This window comes from Gavialis gangeticus, unplaced genomic scaffold, assembly GCF_001723915.1.
Source record: "Gavialis gangeticus isolate Ggan-Ray unplaced genomic scaffold, GavGan_comp1, whole genome shotgun sequence".
Taxonomy (NCBI): domain Eukaryota; kingdom Metazoa; phylum Chordata; order Crocodylia; family Gavialidae; genus Gavialis; species Gavialis gangeticus.
This window is the reverse complement of record NW_017728997.1, coordinates 17,318,725-17,326,083: the sequence shown is the minus strand read 5'-3', so window position 1 is coordinate 17,326,083 and position 7,359 is coordinate 17,318,725. Positions and strand designations below refer to the sequence as shown.

At 44.1% G+C, this 7,359-nt stretch overlaps 1 protein-coding gene across 18 annotated transcripts in view; it reads right to left on the bottom strand.

The window, feature by feature from the left end:
• FHIT (fragile histidine triad) overlaps positions 1–7,359 on the bottom strand; it is an 899,923-nt gene that overhangs the window by 696,422 nt on the left and 196,142 nt on the right. For 6 of the 18 annotated variants that reach the window (XM_019504830.1, XM_019504845.1, XM_019504846.1 and 3 more), the window contains one exon: positions 2,883–2,953. The exons of 10 other annotated variants lie outside the window; for them this stretch is intronic. The gene's annotated coding sequence lies outside the window, so the exon portion shown is untranslated. Of the gene's footprint in view, positions 1–2,882; positions 2,954–3,036; positions 3,052–3,254; positions 3,346–7,359 lie in introns of those variants that run through there. 2 more of the 18 variants (XM_019504838.1, XM_019504837.1) reach the window with 2 other exon arrangements.

The following is a 7,359-nucleotide window of genomic DNA, read 5'->3' as shown; positions in this document are numbered from 1 at the left end:
GTCAGGGCGGCTAGGGTCTGGAACCAGCTTCCAAGTGAGGTGGTGCAGGCTCCCACCCTGGGGGTTTTTAAGAGGAGGTTGGATGACCACCTTACTGGGGTCGTTTGACCCCAGTACTCTTTCCTGCCATGGCAGGGGGTCAGACTAGATGATCTGCTCAGGTCCCTTCCGACCCTAGAAACTATGAAACTCACCCTGCATTCAGAGGTGCCATCCTCAGCAGAGTATCCCTTCTGCATGCAGGCACTCAAGAAGTGGTCATTAGTTTAAGGAAAGCTCAAATCCCAGCAACCGGACTGAAAACAAGACCAAGTGCTACAACATTAGTACTCCATTTGCCAATGAAAAGACCACGGACAGGAGAAGAGTGGTCTTTGGCCACTACCTGCCTTCTGCCTCCTTCTTCCTTGCAAATATGAGAGCAGGAAGCAAGAGCATCAGCTCAATTCAGGTCAGAGGCACCAAGGGCAGGCTTACATTAGGGACTGCCACTGTGAAGCATGGCACACCTGCTTGTTGCACACTACGCCCAAAACAGATGCAAGAGCCACCATAGTGCAACACTGTGCACACACTACAAATCATGCCCAAGAGACGCAGGCATAATGCACCGTAGTGCAGGCTCCGAGATAGGAGGGAATACCACTGAAGAAAATGTCTGGCTCCAAACCAATTTGAAGGCAGCTCCTAAATGCATTCACAGCAGCAATGGGTGATATTTTATAGTCTAACAGGAGATGCATTAAATATTGATTGTAAGAGTCCCTTTTTAAAAATGGTTATTTAATGAACATATGTAGGAATTGTTAAAAAGCACTTTATGTTTTTGTCTGTATTTGACTGGTGCATCTCTCCACATCCAGAGCATCAGGTGAACCCTGAACTGTGTGCTGCGTGTCGTCCCCAAAATACTACAGCATGGTCCAGAAAAAGTATTTATAGGTCTGTTGACAGCTGAGAGGTAAAACCGGCAAGGTGTAGGGAAGAGGTGATGGTAAGGAATCTCACTTTCACTATAAGGTAATATTGGAAACCATCTCTGGAAAAGCTTGTCTTGGAAACACGCATAGCTATCTTAATATTAATATTGTAAATAATGAACACAACATAGCTGTAGCAAAAACACCTCCACCCATATAGCAAAAGCCACTGGCAAAGTAGGTTCCTATTTTACACATATTTGCCCTGTGTGAATGTCTTTTAAAAGGTAGCACTTTTCATTCTTCATGTGTCAATCTGGCAAAAAATAAATTAATATTAATGATCATATATCCCCCATGAGTTGTTTTTAACATACGCATAGGATTTCAAATTGAAAACAAGTTTTCAAATGCAACACTACCACTCAGACTCAATTGACTTTTCATGACAGCTTCTTCCTTGACTATGAAATGTGGCTTGTTTTAAGATTGAGTTAATGATTAAAACGAAATGACAGATGTCAGTCCCAGTGGGAATAGCGCCTTATGCATTCTAGATGCTGGCACACACAAGCAAAGCAGCAGCAAGGAAATTCTCTGTTTGTTTTAAGGACAGAATAATCACGCATCCTACTGTCTTCAATCCATCGCCATCATGAAGCCAGCTGCTTGGATCCAAATCTCAACGGAAGGGCTCACATTTGTGCAGTCCTTTTAACCACCCGCCTAGTAGGTAACAACTAAGTGCAAAGAAGCCAGTGGTTTGGGAAATACAGCGTGGAAACTGGAGACATAAGACTCTGCTGCTACTTTATGCTTTGTTAGCATTCAAGGCCAGATCCTCAGATGTCTATGTGCTTAAATCCCATGGATTTCTTGCCTACCTTGTGAGCCAAGACAGACAAACTCAGCATCTCCAAACCTACCAGAGCAGCAGATAGCTTTCACAGGAAAATCCTCATTACTGTTTAAGAGACACAAACTGAGACACCAACATATGTCAAGATTCACAGAGCTCCGTTTGAAGAGAGATATCAAGGGTCTTTGGCATTGCAAACTCCCGGAAGTTTGCATATCTTGGCTCCAGAGAAAAATCAACCTCTAGAGGAAAGGTCAGCTAGCGATGTGCTGTGTGTGCACAAACCCAAGATATGTTGGTCTGGAGAAAGGAGAGCTCATGAATTAACATCGGTTTTTGCAAATTGTTGATTTACAAGGTCACGGCTACTCTTTCAGTAGCTCTCTCCAGCCATAGACCAGAGCTACAGTTACATGATGGGTGCAAAGTTTGCAGCTGCTCTGAAGGAAGCAGAATGTGATTAGACAGAGAGAATAAATATCAACTCAGCGTAAAAAGCAAAAGGTGAACAGCATAACCTTCACACAGACCGGCTAATATTTCAGTAACTGTTTACAGCAGGTGATGGTCACTAGGGCAAGAGAGAACGCATACTTCATGATGAGGGCACACCTCTCTCATCAAAAGGGAGGCTAAGCTCTAGACTATTATACATAAACTTGGAAGAACAAACAGCCACAAGTTCATCATTAAAAATCTCTTCCTTAACTTCCCCATCAATATGAAGCTCTGACATACAATAAACAAGTTTACAAATCTTAATTCCTATAATATAAAACATGTTTATAACGCCATAAACTGCACCCAAGCAAGGGGCCTGCATGGGTTTAGCTAGATTCATTCATTACAAAAGCCATGTGGAGATACCAAAGAATAGAAAGAGGGCATTAAGCCCCACCACTCATGGAAGTTTCCAGGCCCAATAATTTATCCTTGAAATCATTGTGGACTCAACCCTCTCCTACAAATAAGCAAATATAATGTTTTAAAAGCACATTTTAACAAGCTGAGGGGAGGTTTTTTGGGTTTTTTTGTGGAACAGGCAATCAAAAGTTCTTGAAAGTAGTATCTGTTTTCAAGAGTAACCATGTAAAAACACGTACCTGTTACACTCAATTTGTATCCACAATCTTCTCGGTGAGCTGAGTTCCCGCTGCCTTTGCCCCTGCGAGCCCTACGAGCCAACACAAAAGAGACTGAGTTGTCGTCTTCCCCACCCAGCAGGAACAGGATGCACTAAGTTTCAATCAATCGCACCTGCTGGATCCCAGGGACAGCACCGCAGGTGCTCAGGTGTACCCGTACCCTTATTAGGCTAGCAGAGACACTGCTGACTGGCGACTGCGCAAAAGGAAAGAAGTCTGCTGGGGCTTCTAAGTGGCATTTCAAGGGCTGGGAGTTACCACAAAATGGAGCTTTATTTTTAAACCTGACCGCATAGCTGATATGCAAGTCAATGTATCCTACGGAGGTACCTTTTTCACAATCAGTTTTTAGAGCAGAACTGCACGCTGAACATCCCAAGTGCCAGGCACTTTGGTGCTAACATGCTTTTAAATCTTGGCCTGTCTGCCTTAGCGGGTCACCCGGCAGGTCAGTGAGAGAGGTACTTAGCCATGTTAGTCTGGACGTATTTAGCCAGGCCACCCTGTACTGCCTTCTGCCTATGTGTCAATGAATGCCAGCAAGGACAATGATGTCAGGTATCCAGGTTGTACCAACGACAATGAAACACTCCAATAGCAGAAGTGTGATTTTTCCCACCTGCACATGACCTTGCTTCTTGTAACCTGAAATACCTGTCTTTGCACTGGCCTAGGAACATTATAGCAACAGGGAGCATATTAGTACCTTTGATCACCTAGTTCTGTTAGCAGTCTAGAAAACAATTAACAGTATTATTGGCCAACCAAATGCTGTTAAACCGATGTTGTAACCACCTCCTCTTACAAGAGGAGCTGGCTATAAACAGTGCATATGTAGATTTTTATGAAGTGCATACCACAGTTAAATTCCTTTATATGTTTAAGGGCATAGGAACGTCCTTACACCAACGTGACTACAACACCTGCACCTTTAAATGTTTAAAGCTCATTAACAGCCAGAGATCATACCCTTTTTCTCTCTAGTTATGGGAATAAGCAAGTGCCTACCTATCTTTATCATCTCATGTGAGATACAAGGATTTTTCGGTGTGGTATCTTTTCCTGGACCAAATGCATAGCTGAGAGGTTGAGACAAACTTTTGGGCACAAGATGCTCTTCCTCAGGTCACCTGCCTGAAAACTTAAAATCTCCCCCAGCTATGCAGTTATCCAAATAAAAGACATTCCCCCCCAAATCCATCACTCTTGCACTCCCACAACAAAGCATGCTACGATCTGGGAATAGGCACCGCTCCAGAAGCTGGACAAACTGGACAAGCAAGGAGGCCGACTAACCTCGCCATCCTCTAAGACAGCAGATATCAGGCTTCCCTGTTTTGGCAGCCCAAAGGCAAAAAAGGAAGAGGGAAGGGACTGACCCAGAGAGACCCCTTGCAACACATTTAGGTCTGAGACAGCACCAAGCTGATTAAAGAAATTAAAGGAAAGGCCTGCCGGGTGAAAACAGGCCTCAGCTTAACACAGGAGCAGGAAGATATAGTGCAGGAAGTGAGTTAGATTGGACCCGTGATTCCCGAGTGCTCGGGGAAAGCAACAGCACAGCATGAAATAAAACATATGTAAATTCATCTTGAGATATGATACAAAGCTGAAAACAAGGCTTTACATTGCCGAGAAGCAGATCCAAATCTTTTAACAGTATGCAGCACGGTAGATCATGCTTGGGAGTATGAGGTCTTTCTTGAGATGCACTACATGAACTTTAACAACAGAAGCCTAGGCTTAAAAAAAATTTAAAAAAATTTTAAAAAGGAGTATTCAAAGCAAGTCTTTATTAAACTGTATAATTTCAAAACCTGGAATATTGTGTGCCCCATTTTCCCTAGAGTTGGTCATATTTGCATATCTTTTACACATTCTATGAAATTAATATTGCCTTTTGTGTCTTGAACTTAGCGAATAAAACCTGCCATTTTTACCTTTCACAGACATGAGTAATATAGATTGAACACCCAGAGGGACTCACAGCGCATACATAAGCTTTATTCTTTGTATGTTTAATTTTTTTCCACAAGAACACATTAAACAAAGATTAATAAACCTTTACAGGGCACAGCAACTTTGCAAATGACAGAAGTCATGCTGATGAAGCCATGTCCTTCACAAATGAACTAAATTTGGCAATATATAATGAAAATTCCAGTTTTCAGTGCCTTTCAAATCAAACAATGCCCTGAAGCACTTTACATTTAGAATAAGGTTTTAAAACCTTTAATGGCTACTTAAAAACAGAGCCTAAAAGCTACATGCAAAAAAAAATAATCATAGGTTCCTTATTTGAAATGTTTATTCATTTTAAAAGTTGTCCGAAACTTGTCATGTTCTCCCAGATTTCGCTAGCTGGGAGAACCTGGGAAACAGCAATAATACGTTATGGTATCATGAGGGCTGACAGCGGCACTGCCCAAGTGATGGAGCACTCACCATGCCACAGGGGCTCACACACAGACCATGCTTCTTGCACACGCGTGCCCTTTGGGGAAGCCTCTGCACAACCAATGAACCTTCTGCGCTACTGCGGCAACTCCGCTCCTGCTTGTGCCACCTCCTCCTCCCTGCTTTATTAAAAGCAAAGCAACCCACAAGCCCTGTGGTTTCTCTTGGCTTCTTTTAAAGTGGTCTTGTTTGATGGAAACTGGTAAAAATGCATGTTCTTAACATACAAAACCCTACATAACTGCCTAATACCATGAACCTTGAGCAAAGCCACTCCTGTGCACCATGAGGGGAGATGACCCTAGCTCTGGGCTTCTGCTAACTCAGGGACCCAACCCTAAATGCACGCTGCTTCCAGTCTTGCTGGAACTGTCCTGGGGATATACAACAATCCCGCAGGACATGCAGCCCTTTGGCATGCGCCAGGGAGTGGGCATAAGACGTTCATTAATGTGCCATAATGATGGTGTATTAAGTTTAGTACCTGTAATCACAGGGCATCTAATCATGTGTTCCAGGGTGGCAGGGGCACTTTAATTAGAGTAGCACCAAAAGCCACTCCAATTAAAGCCCCTGCAGTGTCATGTGTATTCAGTGCCCCAGGCTTCAAAATGGCAGTGGAGGTACTTGAACTAAAGCTCGTTCAACAGCCTTCAGTTCAAGCACCTCCACCACCATTTTGAAGTACAGGGACACTAAACAGACATGACACAGGGGCTGCTGAAGTATGTTAATTATTGTGCTCCAGCAGACTCGATTAATTAAGTCTGCTCTGATGCATGCCAATTATCACATATTGAAGCAGACATCCAGCATATGTATAAGTGCCTACAGGTACTAACTTAATGCGCTGCAATTGGCACTACTGCACATTAGCACAGACGGACTTTTTTTTTGTGATGCTAAGTGCGCATTAGAATAAATCTACTGTGCATCGGCACACTTTTTGTGTGATGCGCTAATGTGCAATAAAATGTCTAATGCGCATTTAGTGTCTCAGGTAGACGCGCCCAGTTAGGCGGTTACTCTACTTCTCTGAGAAAAGGATCTACCAGAGAAGATCTGCCTCCAAAGTCCCAGACTGTCTCCTCTTGTATCCTAGTCAGATTCAGTACGGAGCCACCAACGGAGAGGGGAAAGACACTGCACTCAGGGGGGTACCTTCAGTACACACATACTACCCAGTTCTGCATTTCCTTTTCCTTCCTGAAAAACTTGCCGTGCATCTTCACGGTGCATCAACTTTTACAGCACCTTGTCCAATGCTTAGCCAAAGTCAGCAATGAATAACACACCTCAGGCTTAACGGTGAAGCTAGACCAGACTTGGGTGATGTGAGCAGAAGTGCTCTGAAGAATAGCTGTGCAGCCGATCTCTCCAGGGACCTGACCTCCCCCTGCAAGCACTGTGGACTTCCTGCATTGAGGACCTCTCAAAATTATCCTGGGCCACTTGCTCTCCCTCCTTGGCAACGACCTCGTGAGACACCTGAATGGAGACAGTCAGACCTTGTGGAGAGGGTTGTGAGGTGCAGGTGAGGGAACGTCCCCAAGAGAAGAGAAGATGGGAAGTTCCCGCATCATTGCAGCCTAATGTGATGCAATGCTACTCAGCAGGGACGGGTGGCCTGTGCAGACATCAAGCGGAAACATTGCTCTAGGCTCTCTCAGTTGAGCGCGAGAGCTCCTGCAGAGAGTGGAAGGAAGTCATGTAGGTCACTGGTCACCTACTAACTTTGGTTAGTCTATAAAGTGCAAAATCTACCCTGCCATCTAACTACCCCCTGCCCCAAACTCTGCCACCCTTCTTCCTGCAGGTCAAAATCTGATGTTTTACCCACTGCAGAAATATGAGCATCAAGCCTAATCTCCTCCCAATGTAATAAACTGCAAAAGCAGCATGCCACCCAAGCAAAAGTGAGTCTATAACGTTATCCTGAAGGAGTCTGCTCTTTAACTGGCCTGTAGTCCCAGCAGGC